The sequence below is a fragment of the Myotis yumanensis genome, unplaced genomic scaffold, assembly GCF_028538775.1.
Source record: "Myotis yumanensis isolate MYYU_CA2020_CCGP unplaced genomic scaffold, mMyoYum1.0.hap1 SCAF_6, whole genome shotgun sequence".
Taxonomy (NCBI): domain Eukaryota; kingdom Metazoa; phylum Chordata; class Mammalia; order Chiroptera; family Vespertilionidae; genus Myotis; species Myotis yumanensis.
Window position 1 is genome coordinate 38,489,663 of NW_027223757.1, and position 19,191 is coordinate 38,508,853.

At 47.4% G+C, this 19,191-nt stretch overlaps 1 protein-coding gene across 1 annotated transcript in view; it reads right to left on the reverse strand.

Moving 5' to 3' along the window:
- Positions 1–1,895: 1,895 nt before the first annotated feature.
- Positions 1,896–19,191, reverse strand: part of SOBP (sine oculis binding protein homolog) — a 161,869-nt gene continuing 144,573 nt past the window's right edge. The window contains exon 7 of the mRNA XM_070417986.1: positions 1,896–3,817. The gene's annotated coding sequence lies outside the window, so the exon portion shown is untranslated. The remainder of the gene's footprint in view (positions 3,818–19,191) is intronic.

Sequence of the window (19,191 nt, forward strand, 5' to 3'; positions counted from 1 at the left end):
GTGGGTCTTGAGTGCCCATGCAGCTGGGCCTCGGCCCTGGCCTTTGGCTGTGCCACGTGGGCAGTGTGAGCTGTGAGCTGGCACCTATAGGCCTGCCTGCGGCTCCAGCTGCCCTTCCAGCGCAGAGCTGTGAATCCGGGCTCCAGATGGGCAATTCTGTAAACCCTGGAAACAGCCAGAGCATGTCCTGGTGAGCCTATGTGGCCCGTCTTTTCCACAGCCCCATCCTCCCAGGGGTAAGCCACTGTGGCGGGGGCAGGAGCTTCATTCATGTCCACTGTGCCCTCGGCATCAGACAGGGGGCCCGGTGTTCAGTGGGGGTTTATAATCACCAAAGGAAGACACCGCCTGACTTGTTACTCAGAAAGCAGAGTGGTCTCAGCACTTCCCCACACCCAGTACTTGTGCGGTAACAATGAACACTCAACCCCTCTGGCTTCATTTAAAACATGAGGGCCATTTTAGAACAAAACCAAATCACTGCCACAGACATACAGGAAGTCAAAAATGACTCTGCACGAAGATGTCAACAGTTTTTCTCCAGACTGGACGTGCAACCTCTGGCACCCGGCCTCCTGGGTTTGAATCCCATTCTGAAATTCACGAGCTGTGTGACCTTGGGAAATTACTGAACACACTGCGCTCCTGCTTCTTCATATGTAATAAATGGGAAATAATAGGGCCTTCCTCGCAGGGTCACTATGAATATTAAACGAGGCTAATAACATATGCTCGGTACATGCTAGAATTGTTTTTGCATTGTTATTTCTATTAGTCTTTATACATAGTTTTGCTAGCTCAAGAGGATTGTGTATTCAGGGACTACAGCCTAGGTCCTAGGCCCTAGGAGAAGGAAGAGAAGGAGGAAACGGTGTACTGATGTCTAATGAAATGCCACGGAGTCTTTTCATGTTGAAAGAAAGGCACCTTTTGTTTCCAGAAGGGTCAAAATGTTTGCCTGACCATCTTGGACTGCAGACAAAAGCAAAATCGATATCCCGGATGATTGTCTCTATGGCCAAGTCCAGATGAATAAAGCTATCAGGAGGGAACTTTGCATCAGACAGCACAGCTGGGTGCGCCCGCCCCTGGCACTTCCTCAGCTGGGCCTGTGCAGTTCTGACGGGGTTGTCGACATTAACACAACCCACACGGGGAGCCTTCGAGAGTCCCTCAGGTGGCACGAGAGAAACACACCCGATCTCCAGCATCCACGCCTGGGATGAGCACTTAGAGGCAAATGCTGATCGTGCCCAAGTGTTTAATGAACATTTGTCGTTCGGCAAGCTAAATCAAGTCAGCGCGGGACTGCACCAATCAGCTCCCTTTTCTAGGCTTCAGTGTTTTCATATGTAGCACAAGAGGACTAGACGAGGTCGACATTGATTAGAACTGTCTATTAATGTATTTTCTGACTCAGAAACTTTCTGATGTTTAATTCAGGCACCAAGGAAAAACCAGAGTGAACCACCCCATTTCCATAAAGCTAAATGAAAGCACTTCCCAGCCCACAGGTGCGATGGTATGCAGGGGAGTCAAATCAGGAGCAAGCTTTGCAGCTTGGAGGGGCTTTTTGAGCCTTGGACCCGAAGAAGGTCAGGACTTGGAGAGCATGGGAAGGCCCAGCACAGGCTCAGACACGCACTCCTCACTTCACACCTGGGTGTGGTCAGCAGCGGAGCCCCCAGCAGACCCTTGGGCTCTTGTCTGCAGGGAAGTGTGACCTGCAGCAGGTGAGGAAGGGCCAGCGTCACCCCTATATCTCAACATCCTTTCTAACTCACTGGATTTATTTATAAAAAATGTTTCCCTGGAGGAAAGAAATGAACACCTTCTGTAACAAGGAAAATAACAATAGTCATAATAATGAGAAAAGCAAAATAAGCACGTGTAAGTGCATTTTTTTCCTTAGAGATTTATTTTTGTTTGATGGATCTGACACCGGTCAGGGAGAGAGGAGAATGTTGGGGGCCCCGCAGGGAGAGGCGCACCCCGAGGAAGGGCTGCTGCCTCCTGCGTGGGCGAGGCTGGTGTTGGGGTTGGTGGGTTGTTTAAATGTGTTGCTGGAAGTTTTCCTTTTGTTCACTTTTATAAATCTCTTCCCAGGCTTGCGAGCTTCCCCTCCCTCCCTCCCAGCCCCCCAATTTCATTTTTAAAAAGCGAGCTCGCTCGCCAGGTGTGTCCCCCGAGCTCTCACAGCTCTAATAAATAAGGAGCACCTGTAAAACAGTAGCTTGACGTGTGAAGTGACTCTGTACAAAGGAGAATATAGAAATACAGTATGTACACCGCACCCACGGGCCCTGGTGCCTCCAGGCCTGCGTGACCCCGGCTCGGCCTCGCCACCCACCCGCCCAGCACCCCTCCTGCGGCCGGCTCAGCCGCCTCGTAGGCAGGGGCACCTGGGCCCCTCCAGAGGGAACAATTGCTTTATTTGAGTTAGTAAACAGATACACTGAATCACAAGGTGATTTGATTTTTTTTTCTTTTTCTTTTTTTTTTTTTTAGTTTTCTTTTTTTGGGATTTTTTTTCTCTTTTTTTTTTTTTTTTCTGAACTCATCAGAATGGGATACTCCACGACTGTCTCACCGACTCAGTGCCAGTACACATGCTCTAGAGGACTTCTGACTCGCAGCTACAACGGTACAAGTGCACACAAGAAAACCTACCCTGTTATCCTCCACCCACCGACTGAGGATCCAATTGCACATTTCTCTTAACCATGACAGGAGAAAGCAAACAGTGAAACAGAACCATGGGCGATCTTTCTCACTTTCCCTCTTGTTTTCATTGGTTTGTCCATACCATTCCAATTATCATGAAAGGGCTCTGCGTATAGAGAGATTGCTTCACTGGCTTCCTGGATCACCGAAAACCATCAGGGTTGAAATTTCATCCAGGTCTTTCGTGACGCCCAGCAAATATTCCCCCCTCGGATTATTTTACACCTGGAGGGCATTTTGGTCTTCAGTTCAACACTCTTGCTCTGTTCCCAAATGGGGCGCTATTTAGGGGAATTTAAAGAGAAAGCTGAGAAGAATAAACATTTACCGAGTTCTCTTGGCATTCGGTCTCTGAAAAACCACAGTATAAACTATTCATGCTGCTTCTTACATCTGTCAAATCGAAAATTAAAAGCCATAAAAGTGTAACACTGAAAATATGGCATTAGAAAGGATAAAGGTGGCCTTTGTAAAAATAACAAGAAAAGTGTATCAGCCAATAAAATATTCTAGCTCTTCATTTAAAAGTGCATCCTGGGCAGGACAGAGATGAGTCTGAAGTGCCGGGACTCCAGGGCGATCCCTCTCCGCCGTCGAAACGGGAACAGCGTGGGTCCGAAACCGTACAATGCAAATCACAATTCTTCGTGTAGCAGCAAAACCACAGCAGTTTTTTAAAAAGTATAAAAAAAGATGTTTTCAAATCCGTATCGTCTTCCAGCTCCACCCTCTGCGCCTTGAGGATGGAGCGGGGAGGGGAGCCTACCTACATTGGTCCTTGTGGCTTGTTGGCGTTTTGTTGTTTTAAAACCGAGGGCGAAATCCCTAAGTTCCTCTGGGGAGAAGCAGAGGCGGTGGCAGCAGGAAGGCTGGGCTCGCTGGCTGGGTCCGAGGAGAGCCGGCTTCTCTAGGCTGGAGGCCACCGAGGGAGGCTGCTTCCTCCGAGAGAGATGCTTAACGACGGGAAGCCGCTTTATTTGCTTGAGTTTTAGCCAGAGGGGGTGGTGAGCTGAGCAGCTGGTGCCATTGGATGTCGCGGCCATGGCTTGCTCTGCGCCCTCTCTCCACGCAAGGTGCCCGTGAGCCAGTGCTCCTGGAAAAGAGAAGGGCCGTCAGAACCCACGGGACCAGCCATCCCTCCCCCCACGCTCAGAGAAGCACCCCCTCCAGCCTCCGGTCAGGCCCACCATGAGGCCCCAGAATGAAGGCAGCGTGGTGTGATCTTGACATGACTTTCATTCACGTCTCTGCGCAGGGCCAGCCCTGCCAGCTTTGTGTGAGGAAACGAAACTCGAGCGGCTTTTTGGAATACCACAATGAGCATGGCGCACCACGCCCTTGCCCAAGGACATAACAGCAGCCTTTGCTACCCGCCCGGCCACTTCCACCATCCATATCACAGCATCCACTGGCAGGAGGTCTTTTGAATTGCCAAGGTCACCTCAAAGCCAGGCAAGGTCACCACGGGACCCTGGAGTTGCAGACCTCGCCCCCGTATTCCATGCAAAAGCCCTGGTGTTTGCTGCAGAGGAGGGAAGCAGGAGAGTCCCTTCTTAGCACATGAAACATTACTGTGCACAGACTCCCCCTCAGAGGGTTCTCACAGAGGCACCTGAGCTGGAAGCAATGCCCCCTCTGTGGGTCTTGCCTGGCAAGGTGAGCCATTCATCTCTCCCCACAGCAAACCACACATAGCTTGGGACTGGAAGGCTATACACCAACCAGGCCCTGGGATCCCAGGGCAGACCATCTGAACAGCATTGTTCACCAGGAAAGTCCGTTTCTGGGGAATGCCCACCCCAACTTTCACCACAGGCGTTAGGCTCTGCCTCACCGCCCCTACTGGCTTATTTCACTTGCCATAAGGCCCTTGGTTTAAAATATAACTTCCTAAGGACACCCAGTCACTCCCAATAAGCAGCCACATAGAAATCTGCCAACGCATCTAGGAAGTCCCTGAGGTCTGGGGCTGTATCGATTTTTCTCAGATCTCTGTACCCAGCCCCCAGTTCAGCTCAATACACATTTGTCAAATGAATGACGGTCAAACAGCTCTCACGCCATGCCCCCAAACAGTATCCTTTTTTCCTGCCAGTGAGTGAGGGTGTCAGAAATGTGCATGGGTAACATTTGGCTGACGTGCGGCGGTGGCAGAGGACTCGTAAACATCGTTACAACTGCTGAGATTATTCCTAGAACAAAGAACAAATCATATCAGAGAGGTGATAGAATTTAGAACTTGAAGCGACCCCAGAGATAATATACTACAATTTCCTCATTTTACGGACAAAGAGTTGGAGGCCACAGAGAGACCTGGACACTTGCTCAGAGTGTCTGCAGCACGAATTCAGCACAAGTGTGAGGAGGTCCAAGTGCCCAGTGGGAGGACTAAGCACAAGTCTGTGCTGTGAACCCTGCTCACCGAATCCGGGCTTTAATGGCACCGATAACACTGATCAGCCAAAAGCAAGGCTTGGAAATCTGAATGTGCATGACAGGAAATGCCTGCGTTCCCCAAATCACATTAAATCACCAGATCTGTGCGCACTTAATATGTATATTAAGTAACCAAAGTGAAAATGCAAAACACCACAAGTATGTGCTGGGGTGGAATTACAGGGCATGGAAACCTTTCTATTTGGCATGGTCAGACTGGAAACTGTGGTGTTTGTTTCTGAATAAAGAGCTCACTTTGATTTCTTCCTTTCCTTCCTTCCTTCCTTCCTCCTCTCCTTCCTTCCTTCTTTCCTTTGTCCTCTCCTTCCTTCCTTCCTTCCTTCCTTCCTCCTCCCCTCCCTCCCTTCCTTCCTTCCTTCCTCCTCCCCTCCCTCCCTTCCTCCTCCCCTTCCTTCCTTCCTTCCTTCCTCCTCCCCTTCCTTCCTTCCTTCGTCCTTCCTTCCTTCCTTCCTCCTCCCCTTCCTTCCTTCCTCCTCCCCTTCCTTCCTTCCTTCCTTCCTCCTCTCCTTCCTTCCTTCCTTCCTTCCTCCTCCCCTCCCTTCCTTCCTTCCTTCCTTCCTTCCTTCCTTCCTTCCTTCCTTCCTTCCTTCCTTCCTCCTCCCTCCTCCTTCCTTCCTTTTTCGAAAGAATGAGACAACAGCAAGAAGGGGCATAAAAACAAGAACACCAAAAGCCACCATCAAACAAGAGGCCACAGAGGGTCGGGCAGGAGCCTCGGGAAGGACAGCAGCCAGATGCATGCGTGGCTTCTCCTGGGACAGCTGCCTCTCACTGGGGCACAGGCTGACACTCGCTGTGGGAGAGGGGCACTGGCCCTGCCTCTGGGCTGGGGACAGGAGTGATCAAACCTTAGAGTCCCAGGGAGCCTCTGGATCCTGCCTTTAAAAAGGAAAAGGGGAGACAAATGCTTGCCACTCCCTCCCCATGCCTGGGACGCACCGCCATTTCTAGTTGCTTGGGAACACGGCAACTGCTTCTTCAAGGAGGTGGCTTTCCCCCCTTTGATGTAATCATGACCCCAAAAGAGGATTCCTTCTCAAATAAGTTTCTTTCTGTTCAAATCACCTTTGGCCAAGGGCCACCGCGGACAGCAGCGCCGCTTGGGGAACATCTCAAGGCTGCTGTAAGGGACCAGGAAGACGGATTATTGTGAGAGCCATTCTGGAGCCTTCACTACAGCATTTGCCATCCCAAACACTATAATAAGCACTATTATTCTCGCTATCTATTATTGTCTGGCAAATAATATGTGTTTTTCCCGAAGTTCTAAAGGGTGCAGCTGCACCACACTCTATTTTCCGCAGCCCCGCTCCTGCGGCCCGGAAAGCCCGCGCTGAGCTCATTGTAAGAGCCGGCAAAGCGGCCGATCTGCTGTTCCCTTCCCTCTCGCCACATATTAGCCGTGTCTGGGACGCACACAGGCCAGGTGGCAGCGCGAGTGCCTGGCTGCTGAGAGCATTTCGAGGGGGGTGGGGGGGAGGGCTGGTCCTAAAGCCATCCTCACTCACTCTTCGGGCTCGTGGTCAGAGGGGTGTGCGTGTCAGTGACAGAGGAATGGACTCCGGAACCAGTGGAAATGAAGAACCAGGTTGGGCTCCCCTTCCTGGTAGGTACTGGTAGGCAGCTCAAGAGTAGGCAGCTCAACTCCAGGCCAAGCTGCTCCTTTGGCCAGGGGAGGAAGCAAGCCTGGAGTTTTAAAAAGTGACCATGTCAGGAAGTTCCAGAGCCTGTGGCAGTTCCAGTTTTGCCCTCTCCAAGTCCAAGGATCTTACGGAAGATCCATCTTGTCTAAATTTCTTGATCGGAGCAAAGGGGGAAATCACACAATAAGTGAGACAGAGACTCAATTACAGTCTGGTGTGACCCCCTAACTAGCCATGTGACCCTAGCCCTGCTCCTTACCCTCCCAAGCCTTGATCCCTTCTCTGAAATGGGTGCCTGAGTGCTTTTTCTATTCCATCTCCCACCTCTCATATTCTCCGATCGTGGGATGTTTGTACCAAAGCCAGTACCAGCTACGGAGGATTATAAACTCGAGCAGCTGGATATTAACTGTTATCAGTGTGTAAGGAAGACTATTCATTTCTGGACCCCGAAGTCCAAATTTTCAGAAAGAGTTTCTACTGACCAATCCTCCCCACCCCACACACACACACTCACTCACCCCCCGCCCCCCCCCCCCCCTCCGCCACACACACACTCACCTCTGGTAGAGATTTTTGGAGTGTCCCTCAATGCAAGAGGTTCTGCGGAAGTGGCTATATTTATGCATTACATTTGGGTTCTCCTCTGCTTTGGGGGTTTGTCTGAAGGCAGGACAACTCAGAACCCTGTTACATGGACTGTCACACACACACCTTCTATCCCACATACCATGTCTGTGCTGCGTATGAAGACCAGCTCCACACGGCATGGTTGCCAGTAGGCAGGTATGACCAGGTGCCTTCAGAACTCCAGGCCAAGCTGCCCCTTTGGCCAGAGGAGTGAAGTGTCCTCACAGAATCATCGCTGCACATCAAATGCACCGGGAGAGGCCCTGTCCGCCGGGGCCTCAGAGGAAAGCCCTGCCGAGAATGTGACTGACTTACTCATCCTCCTTTATCACATACCAGTCTTCGGAGAATTATCGAGAGTGCAATTGTGCCTGAGTACTAATAAATTCTTTCCATTGATACTGTCAAAATATGGCCATTCTTTCCTTTTCTTCTTTGGCCTTTACAGCCTAAGACTTAAGCTGGTTGCATTTACAAGGAAAATTTATGATTTCCAAGCAACCACTCACCAAAATAAATGTGTGTCCAGAGAAAAACGCCCGTCTTATTCTACATCCCCACAGCCTGTTGCTCAGTGTTGCTGGAGCCCACCTCCCCAGGAGGCCTGCTTTGATTAATCTAATCCATTTTCCAAACTTTATTCATCTTTCCTTCCAAAAATACCTTTGTAATTAGCCTAATCAAAATCCGGTATGTCTGTCCTGTCTTACCTGTTTAAAAGACAAGCTCCACGTGTCTGTCATATTTATTCCCAGGAGCCCCAAACCCTGTGGCACCAACTCTAGGATGTGCAAGGAATGCCTGTTGCCAAGCTGGCTTGCCTTTGCCCAATTACCCAGGCCCTACCAGTGACGCCACTCACTCAGGCACGGCGACCCATCACTTATCACAGTTAAATACAGCCATTAACTGCTGGCTTCGGCCACCCTGTTTATCTGGGACAATAACGAGTCCCTGAGGACTGGACCGCTCTCAGGTAGCGGCAGCTATTCTGGGACACTCACAAGCTCGATGAACAGAGCCACCTGCACCAGCTGATAAGCCCGGGTGTGATGCCAGATGGTGGTCTCCCAACCAGGCCCACTCCAGAAAGAGCCATGGCTTGGCAAGGTTTTCCCAAAAAAGGGTTCTCTCTCTCTCTCTCCATCAACCATTGCTTCCTGAAGTGCTTCGAAATGGCTTTTACCAAAATGGAAGCATTTCCAGTAATGAAATGAGTGGCATCTCTTTTCTTACAGTTCAGTAATTGATGAAAGTCATTAAAAAATCCCTTCTCCTACCAGTGTGATTGTTATGGGAAATAACCCGAGGGGAGGAAGGGGTGGGGGCCCAGGGTCAGCTGCAGCTTAGCTCAGTGCTGGCTCTGATCCGAATCACACCTTCCTCGCCCCTGTGCTGCTCATGTCAGGCTGCTGACAAGCTAAGGCTCATGTACATTTAAAAAAAAATTAAAACACAGGCCTTGCTTTAAAATAATAATTTTTTTCTTTAGCAATATCCCTTATTTTATTCTTCAATCAATAAAACTCACAACCATATAAGACCCCCTACTGGGATAACTCCATCTTTAATTCTCTGTTTTATAAATTAAAACTTTGGTTTTCTTTGCTTAGCTGGTTGTATGAGTGAAATGGGCAGAGAAGTCTGTTTAGTCTAACAAGTCATCGCTGCTATTTCTTGCTGACCTCTAAGCGTTCCTGCTGGACAAAGAATCCTGGGCCATGGAACCCCCTCTGTGCACTCACAGAGGACCTTCACCCTGGACAATGGATCGACTGATCCTCTTTATCGCCCGAAAATCCTTTCTGGAACCAGGGAGTTTAAGCAAACCAAGTGGCCCTGTCTCTGGCCCTTTCCTGAAAGCAGGGAGGGATTTATGGCTAACAGTGTACATTTTTACAAAGGCACCGGAGCAGGTGGCTACCTCCATTCACAAGAGGAAAATAAAATAAAGAAAAATTACATGATGTAGTTCATGTTCTGCATGCATTTTTGAAGAAGAGCCTAGAGCTCTATGCGCCTGGCTTTCAGGACCAAGCGCTTCCTGTAATGGTTTGGAAATGCGGCAATGTTGTCAGAGAATTGTATTGCGCACCTACTCTGTCAAATACTGTGCTAGGCACTTTTATATCCGATTTCACTTGGAAACAAGTCTATCTTACATACTTATTTCACCTATTTCATTGAAACAACGTTACTGAGGTATTGATTATTATCTCCATTTCCAGACGAGGAAACTTTCCCAGGAAGGATAAGGAAATTACTTGCTCAAGGTCACTGCCAGGAAGGGGCAAAGCTGGATTGGAGTCCAGCTCCCACAGTCCATGTTCCCCTCCAGGGGGCGCTGCCCTGATTCCGCTTTCCTCTCTCCCTTTCACCCTGACAAGCCGGGTCAGAATGTCAGAGCTGCAAGGGGCACTAGACGTACACAGTCCAAGTCCTTGCTTTGTGAAGAAGCATTCTGAGTATTTAATAAGAAAAAAATCATTGTGTTTTCATTCAAGTCCCATCAATATACAAACTAGCTGATGCCGGATCATGTGCCTTCCAAAACTTCTGCCTTGGACAAGAAAAGTAGATGTTCATTGTGTTAAGACTGAGTTTGTTATTTCTCTCTATATATTTTCTGAGCACAGGCATTCAAGTTAAAAAAAAAAGAACACAGAAAAAAGGCAGCTTTATATGGCAAGTTGCTACGGTCTATGGATCAATAATAGATTTAAAAATTTTAGGTGAGGTCTGAAAGAGTGGTCTTTCTGACACTTCATTTATCCTTTGCAACCAGCCCATTAGCAGAGAGAGAGGGGCAACTACACTATAAAAAATAAGAACAAGCATACTGATTCCCTGCTGCACCCCCTCCCCACACCCACCTCCGCACAGCCAAGGAGACAGAGTGCGGTTAATAATTGCTCCTCTGCAACCCGTCAACCCCAGATGTTCAGGTACAACCTATTTCCTCTCTGAAATCAGTGGCCCGCTGGGAGGAAGCGATGCCATGGGTGGCAAAAATATGACTCTGGTCCTTGGCACGGGGTGTGTAACTCAAGCAGCTTCGCTGGTATCCTGTGTCCCACTGAGAGGAAAGGCAGATGAGGACTCAGGTTCTAATCCAGGCTGCACCACTCTGTGACCTTGAGCATTTGCTCTGTCCCAGTAGCTACTTGTAAAAGTGAACCAGACATCTTATGAGAATTTGAGGCTTCCCTAACCTCCAAGGCTGATAGCATGGAAGTGTTTTGTTACCTACCATTACACATCTGAGGGAAGAAGTTCTGGGCTGCAGGGGCCACCATGACAATTCTTAATAAGTACCTATTATGTGCAAGGGCACGTAAACTTCTGTTGTTTACATTGGAGCCTGATAACTATGAAGTAGGGGTTATTCGCTTCATTTTTTTATTTTTTATTTTTTATTTTTGGTATATAAGACATCCTCAGTGGCTTTGCATGGAGATTCTGGAGCCAGGCTGCCAAATTCCAGTGCTACCATTTACTAGCCAATGACACCAGGTAGGAGACAGCTTCTCTGTGCCTCCGTTTCTTCATCTGTAAAATGGGTTTAACAATGGTATCCTCATAGGGCTATTGTGGGCATTCAACATTTGGAGCACTGCCTACACATAGAAAGTGCTCAATAAATATTAGCTGTTACAATGATTAATGAGGAAATGCAGGCACAAAGAGATTATAAAACTTGTCCAAATGTTCTCCGCTGGTTTCCAAACCCCAGCAGGCATTGCAGCCCTTCCTGTAGGATAGTTACTGCCAATTCTAGGCCACCCGTGATGTGCCACGCTCTACGTGTTTTCTTACCCGTCCCTCACAGCACTGGTATTAGGACCTAGAGACTAACGCTCAGAGAGGCTGACTCGCTTCCTCCTTCACCTGGAAACGGCTCGGCCAGGGTGTGAGCCCAGGCCAGTCCCCTCCAAGGCAGACTTCTTACCCAGGAAACCACACGGCTGCCTTCCCCCTCTGCTGGGAGCCCGCTGACGCCACCTGTGGCAGCTTCAGGTCTACAGCCTGGGACGTTAAGAAAGATAAAAGGGCATCTCCAAAAGTTACCAAACTTCCATAAAAGTGCCTGCCGGCCTGGGGAGGATCTGATTCAGACTCAGTGACAATGTCTGAAGGTGTCTGCGCTAGAGCAAGCCAGCCAAGCCCCATGGCTGCTCTTCAGTCGAGGGACAGAGCTCTGGGCATCACTGTGGCCACTGTCCAGTCTCTGTGTTCATCGTCAGGGAAGTCCTCTAGGCGACAAGGAGAGCTGCCACTTGCCTGTGTGGGCCGCACCATAGCCCACGCCTCGGCCTCCCTCCCCTGCTGGCCTACGGCTCAGAGCAGCTGGCCCATCAGAAGGGTGGAGCCCCTGTTTCCGTGGCAGGGGGGGCCCAGCCTGCCTCCCTCTTGCCTGGACTGCAGCAAGCTCTTGGATTGTGAGGTTTCCTTCCACCGTGTGCTGAAAGCCTCCTATGTCCTACTCTGGGCACCAAGAAGCGGTTTCTTCCCCCCACTGCACTGCCACCATGGCTTTACATACTTAAAACATAGATGGGGCAGCCGCCGCCCCCACACTGGAGGGAGAACAGTCCACAGTGTTTAGAATCACCTGCTGGTAATCAGCCTGTCATCAGAATGCAACCTTAGTGATGCCAGTCTTCCTTCTGCTTCCTCTCAGTGTCTGAACAGCCGCTAAAGTAATGGTCCTCAAACACAGATTTCATCCTGTCACTCCTCTGGCTGAGGTCATGGCGATGTTGCCTGAGGCACAGAGTACACATTCCACAACCTCCTGCTCCTCCAGCTCCCGGCTCTCCTCCAGCCTCCTGCCTCTCTCCCTCTGCAGCTGAAGCCCCAGCCACGTTGGTAAGAGGGACAGTCCTCCCTCGTGTGACTCACTCTTCTCTGCACCCATGGCTCTTGACAGCCCAGTGCATCCTTATTCCTCCGCTCCTGCCCGCCAGGACACGTCCCTCCCCAGTTTTAGGACTAATTCCAAATCGCATGCTTTATGGAACCTGCATGAAGTCAGTGTCCAATACAGTTAGTTAAAACTGGATACGTTTCACCCTGGCTGTGTGACTTGGTTGGGGGTTCGATTCCCAGACAGGGCACATGCTTAGGTTGTGGGTTCAATCCCTGGTCAGGGCACATACAGGAGGCAACCAATCGATGTTTCTCTCTCACATTGATCTTTCTCTTTCCCTTTCCCTTCCACTTTTTCTAGAAATCAATGAAAGCATATCCTCTGTTGAGGACTAAAAAAAAAAAAAGAATATGTTTCACCCTCTCAGGAAATAAATGAAGACTATCTCTGAACCATAAATAAGTGAAAAGGACTGCCTCCTTGTGTTTGGGTATAATAAGGAGTTTGTTAAGTTTTGTGGACCATAATATGTGAATTAAGTACAAATAAAGAACTCTAAATGTAGGATTTAAAAAAACAACCTTATTATTCCTGTGCACAGGAAACACACACACACACAGATGAGACAGAACAAGTTGGTCGATGATCAGACAGTGAGGGGCACTGTTAAAATCAGAACTAGAATCCTGAACCAGTGGCCCCTCATCTTAATTTTCAAAGTCATAATGTTTTTTCACAAAATTTTTCATAGTTTTTCAATTAGCATTTGGGATTCATGCTGCTCAAACTTTGGTGGATAGAAAAATAGATATTAAGTCCCATATGTCTGATGCCATCCTATTAAATGGGAGGAATTGAGGGACCTGGATGAATTTTTGGTTTGGCAAATTGTGGAACTATTCTTTCAAACATTTGGGGTTTGTCTAAAACCAGAACTTATTTTGCCAAGCATGTTGGCCTTAATTTTTAAACCCATGTGTATTTTCTTTTAAATATATTTTTATTGGTTTCAGATAAACCCATGTGTATTTTAAAAGATAGTCAATCAATATGTTTCTGACTCATTTACACTTAACTCTTGAAAATTCTGTTTGGTAAGAGCTATTAGATGCCCAAGCAAGTTTATGAGCCTTTGTAAGGCATCTTTCCCCCCGTTCTTATGAGAAAGCTGTATTTTGCCAGCCATAAGAGTGTGAGCCCCAGAGGCATGTGGTCAGTTTGAAATTTATAACCTCCTAAGCTTAAATGGATTCTAAGTTTGGGAAAAATATTTTTTTTTCCTCTCCTCTTTTTCATAGTAAGTGCATAAGTAGGGAGCTGTGATAAAGACAAGATCCTATGTCCTGGTTTCTAAAAATGGCTGAAGTGAGTAGTGAAGAAGTCAATCTAACCACCAATAAATTGTCCCTAAGACACTGGGGAGGAACAATATGACACATGGACACAGGTTCAGATCCAACATGCTAATGGAACATTTTACTAATTACTCCTCGGGAAGAAAAAGAAGTGGGAGTCAATAGGATTCAAGTTGAACATTTTACCTTTAGAGGACTAGAGAATTTTTTTTTTTTTTAGTTACAGACAACCAATCCTGTTTATGACTTTTCATACATTTTTAAAAATAAGCTGAATCGACTAACAACGGCAATTGAATTAAAACCAGAAAAGCAGGAAGAAGGTGCGTGCCTGCTGCAGTGACCTCACCCTGTAGCTTCTATATATAGTGATGCTCAGATCCCACTCAATTAGAGTATTCTGGTGGGGGGAGCGCTTTTGGATAAAGTACTTAAATATGGCTTATAAATATTTAAAGAATAAGCATCTGACAAATCATAATGACAAAGTTTTACATTTGACCACATGTGCTCCAAATATCTTGAAATTACTCTAAATATGGGTTTAAAATATCAAAAGGGCTTGTTGATGGGATGCAGAACTTTGCGGAGCAACTTAAACCTGATCACTCTTGCTCCCACAACACCCAATCTGCACAATTTCTAAAGTGTGCGTGTGTAGGTTTCTTTGGAAGGAGATCATGTTACAGTCTGAATTTCTAAGACGAGAGTCGAAGAATGAAATATAGGGTTTCCCCTGCTCTCACCAAATGCAGCTTAGCCACTTCGCTCCTAGATAATTTGTTATTGTAGGTTGGCTCAAATTTAAGACAGTAACATTTTAGAAACACTTGGAGAACGAAGCCAGCTGCACGGAGGATATCATTACAAACTGAGACACATGTTGTATGGGAATTACCATTCATTTTCAATACCAGGAACATGTCTGGGGAAGAAAGCCATGCAAATGAGGGAGAGATACACTTTTTAATTGCGGTTCTTGGACGTTAGGTCAATGTTTCATATCAAACGAGTCCGTGAAGTATGTTTTTCCCTTCTGTGCTTTAAGTGTTATCAGTCCTATTCTTACTTCCCTTTTTACCCAAAACACAGCTTGCTAGCGAAGGAAGACAACAAACCAAAGGTTCAGGGGGAGAAATGATGAGACAACTAGCGGGGGCAGCCAAATATCTGGATGGGGTGAGGCTGGGGAGCATGGGGCAGCTTTGATTAGTCACAGGCCTGACCCCACGGCTGCATGAAAAGGCAGCCCTGCTTGCGTAGTCCCGCCTCCCTATCTGGAGGTGTGCTTTTGGGCAACATGGCAGAATTGCACAAGCTTGTTGTTGCTTAAGGCCATAGCCCTCGGTCCTAGGGGCACAGAGTTAAGGGATCGCAGAGGCAACTTGACTGGTTTCCAATGTAAGAATGTGTAGTACACTCGGGAGCTATTAGAAAGCAGGAGAGATTAATTCCAAGTTTCTGTTGTTATTGCTTTTGCTCCATTTTCACTAGAATCTTTTCAGTGACCCTTAAAATAATTTGTGTGTGTGTGTTTTCCCTCCTTGTTGATGGCCTCACATTTTCAATCCTGGTCCCACCCTACTTTTTTCCCTCAAGCAGAAGGCTGTGGAAATTCACCAATCTGGAGAACTCTATGTGGTTAGTTTTTAGAACTGGCATCCAAGATGGCACTTACTCCTTCTCCTTGATGCCAGCCGGTACGCTGTTTAACTTTCAAAGCTAATGTATTTGTTTCTCTGAAATGGATTCCTTTGATGCTCTTGAGGCATTAAAAAGAAGTTTACGCATGCGGAGTACATTGCCTTAACACGCGTCCACACCATAAGTGCTGATGCATTTACAATGGCAACTGAAAAAATACAAAAACAACCCGCCCGTGACAGGGTGAATGAGAAGGGAATGCCCAGCCTCTGCCCCGTTGGCACCATCTCTTTGACAAGAGAGTCTGGCAAAGGCGGTGATGGGGGTGGAGGTACGTGTTCCACAACATGAGGTAAGTGTTCCATGCTGTGGTGTATTTTGGTCTTCAAACACCTCTGCCCCTCCGCAAGGCTTGTGTGCATGAAGGTAGGTGTAAGTGACTGAACCATAACGCCCAGGCAGCCGCTCAGGCCGGCGAGGGAGTGATTCATTGGAAACCAGACAGGGAGCTCATTTCCAAAGCCTTTCTGGGCAATGGCTTGTTAGTAGCCAGCTGAGTGTTTCCCCCATTCCAAGCACACTCTCTGCAGGTGAGGAGGCACGCTAGGAGCTGGGGAGAGCGGGGAGCCCCAGACGTGGCCACGTCAATGCCCTGTTTGTCAGACTCTGGACGCTCCACGCCCTTGGCCTCAACAGCAGAGTGGAAGGTTTTCCCCTGAAGGGCAACGTCTCCCTGGACAGTATGAACTTGGAAAGTCCAAGTGTGGCGGAGTATCTCGCTTCCCTTTTCTCCTTTCACCACAGGCACTCACAGGGCCGGGTAACGGAGAAAAGTCTATAACCTTTTGCATTTTGCCTCTAAGGCCATCTTAGGGAGGCCAGTGCTACATTATGTAACCTCCTCAGTGATTCTGCAATATTAGGTCCACAACAAAAATTGCTAAAAATGAATTCTAAGTCTTAAAGAGAACTTACAATTAATTCAGCTTCCTTAGAGTAACAAGAAAAACTCCAATTCCGATATTGCTTGGTGGCAATCGAAGATAATCCTTCAGAGATGTAAGGCATACTTTTTCATACTTAAGTCAAACTCTATGGACCTCTCCTCCCAAGAAAATGCCTCTGTGCCCAGGCACATAAAACATTCTACATAAATCTACAAGGAACTGCTAAAGGCCACCCACAGACTGGTCCACGGAGCCAGGAGACCAGCTTTAAGGAGCGGCCACATGGGTCAGAAGTCTGGAGATCAGGGCCAGGACTAGCGCTGCCTTTGCACGACCCTGGGAGTGAGGTCCTCTTTAAAGTTTGTGCACTAACCACCTCCTTCCCTTACCTCAGTCCCAAGCCCACTGAAGATGGAGGGGTATGGCTACATCTGAAAGAAATAAATACCCGGTCACATATGTCATTTCCTACTCCATCAAAATCGCATTGGGTTAATAGCCAAAAGCCAGATACTTGCACATTACAAGCCCTCCTTCAATCCCTCCTCATAAGGGGACCCAGCAACATTGAACAAGATGTGTCTAAGGCCCATCTTGACACTGCTTATTCCAGAAATCTCTCCTCTCTGAGCGTGAAGTGACCACAGCAAGCACTCTCCCAGGTCCTCGCCACTCGTGTGTGCACGCTGCAGACCTGGCTCTGAATGACCTACACCCAGAGGTGGGCAGCAGATGCATCCTGACAGGTGCCGGAACTTCAACGCTGCGGAAGTTCAGTAATTAATGCAGGTTCATGTCAGTAATTAACATTTCCAACAATCAGCTACTGGAGCACTGAAAATCTCAAGGCTGGCACAGGATTCCCACATCCCATTGGCACTGCTTTTCTCTCCTCACTCTGTTTTTCTTCTTCTTGCTTTAAAAGTAGGCACCCATAGTAATATTTCAAATGTACGAACTTGACTTCCCAGGAAGCCTACTACTCTCTCAAACTTCTCAGCTGGAGAAACTAAGTTGGCAAGAGTTACATGTCACCTCTACCTTTTTGGCTTTCCTGATGAGGCGAGCCCCCTGGTCCCCTCCTGAAATAGCCCTTTCTAGGATTGTGGCTCAATGACCAGATGAATAATTAAACTCTAAAATCCAAGAGGCGAAAAATGACAGCTGCCTCCTCCAGCTCCTAAGGAAGACTAAAGTGGAGGGGAGCCCTGCTGCTGAGGTGTGTGTGTGTGGGGGGGGGGGGTGGCGGCGGGGGGGCACCAGGAACTGGGGCCGAGGAAGATAGTCTCAGATTTTCTTTCTGGCTTTAGGAAGACATAAGAAAACTAGGAGCCACAAAAGTGGGAAGTGGTATGGACTTGCTGCTCCTCGGGAATGGAAAAAGTGAGGGTGAAAGGGTTATTCACAGTACACATTTTTTCCATTGGTTACTTTACTTAAAGAGACTATGTCATTTCCCTGGAAAATCGAGGAGGGGGGATATTTTCTTTTGAATATCTTCAAACATTTGCAAATGGTTACTCTAAACTCCCCAATGTACCATAAACAAGTGTAAACTGCAGAAATTCAGAAAATGTGCAAATACAAACAGTTATCCCCAAGCTCTAAGGCAAAGACACAGAAGGGTGTATTCCATTTATAAATGGAATTCTTTGTGGATAGAATAGTTTGGGAAATGTTTATACATTGTTTTCCTTATTATTTGGGGGGGATATTTTTTTTTTCCAGCTTGCAGAAGCTGCAAAACTAGTATTTGGAGTCTTAAAAGTTGAAGATTAAAGAAAGTTTACAACCTTTTAAATCTTCAACTAAACTTCATTAGTTCTGCATCTGGGGAAAAATCTGCCCATTAAGATAATATGTAATCATACCAACAAACAAGAAGGCATAGAGTCAGGTAACCAGGAACAGGATAACTTCAAAATGGGAAAAAATACACTATAATTTGACAAGAACTAGCACATATGATTACCTCCTTGAAGACAACTGTGGCTACCTGGATTATTCATTTCAAGATGGAATCTGCTTTGACTCTATCTAAAATGGGGGGAGGGGAAGTAATACAATATGAGGGTGGTGGTATAGTGAAAAGAATGAAGAACACTGATTGAAGCTACTGACTGACGTACCTATGAGAAATACTATAATGAGTCACCAACAAGCAGGTGAAAAAACCACCCACCTGCACCTCACCCGCCAAACCCAGCCCAGGCTTGTTTTTGGTTTTTAATGCTTTCCACTTTCGCTTTGAGTCATCACCAAACAGTGTTCACTATCAGGGCACAAAAGCCACGCAATCCTTTATTTAACAGATGCATTTCCAACTTCTACAACCATACGGACGGGCTGGGTTTCCGAAGGGGCCGAGGGCGTGATGAATTACGGCGGGTTGAGGCTGTGCTGCGAGGTGACTCGGAACGACAGAGGGCAAGAGAAAATGTGATTTAGTGGAGGAGAGGCGTTGCTTCCCCCATCTTAAATCACGTGCCTTGTCACCTGCTGTAGCTGGCAAAGCCGGAGAGTCTCAGACTTTAGAGAAAAGCTGTAATTTCTTGGGGGGCCCATCATAAAAAGAACTAACCTCAAGGGGCTGTGGGGTAATTTCATCACGGCATCTTCTGAAATTGGCTAAAGCCAGGTTACTATTTTTAGTAACAACTCTGGTCCACACGCAAGACCCTCACCTATTTCTTTATTCGGAAACATCTATCATCCAAATAGCCACCATATATTTTGTGCTTTTATGTGCTTTTGGCCAGAGGCACTTAGGCTACTTATGGACCAGAGGCACTATTCTTGACCTGGTCACTTCTCACTCCAGTAATGGTAGTAGAATCTTTCACCTTCCCGTTTTTCCTTTTATGTCACTTGAATGAATGATATTAGAATGTGTTTAAACTGACAATTCCAGTGCTTCCAGG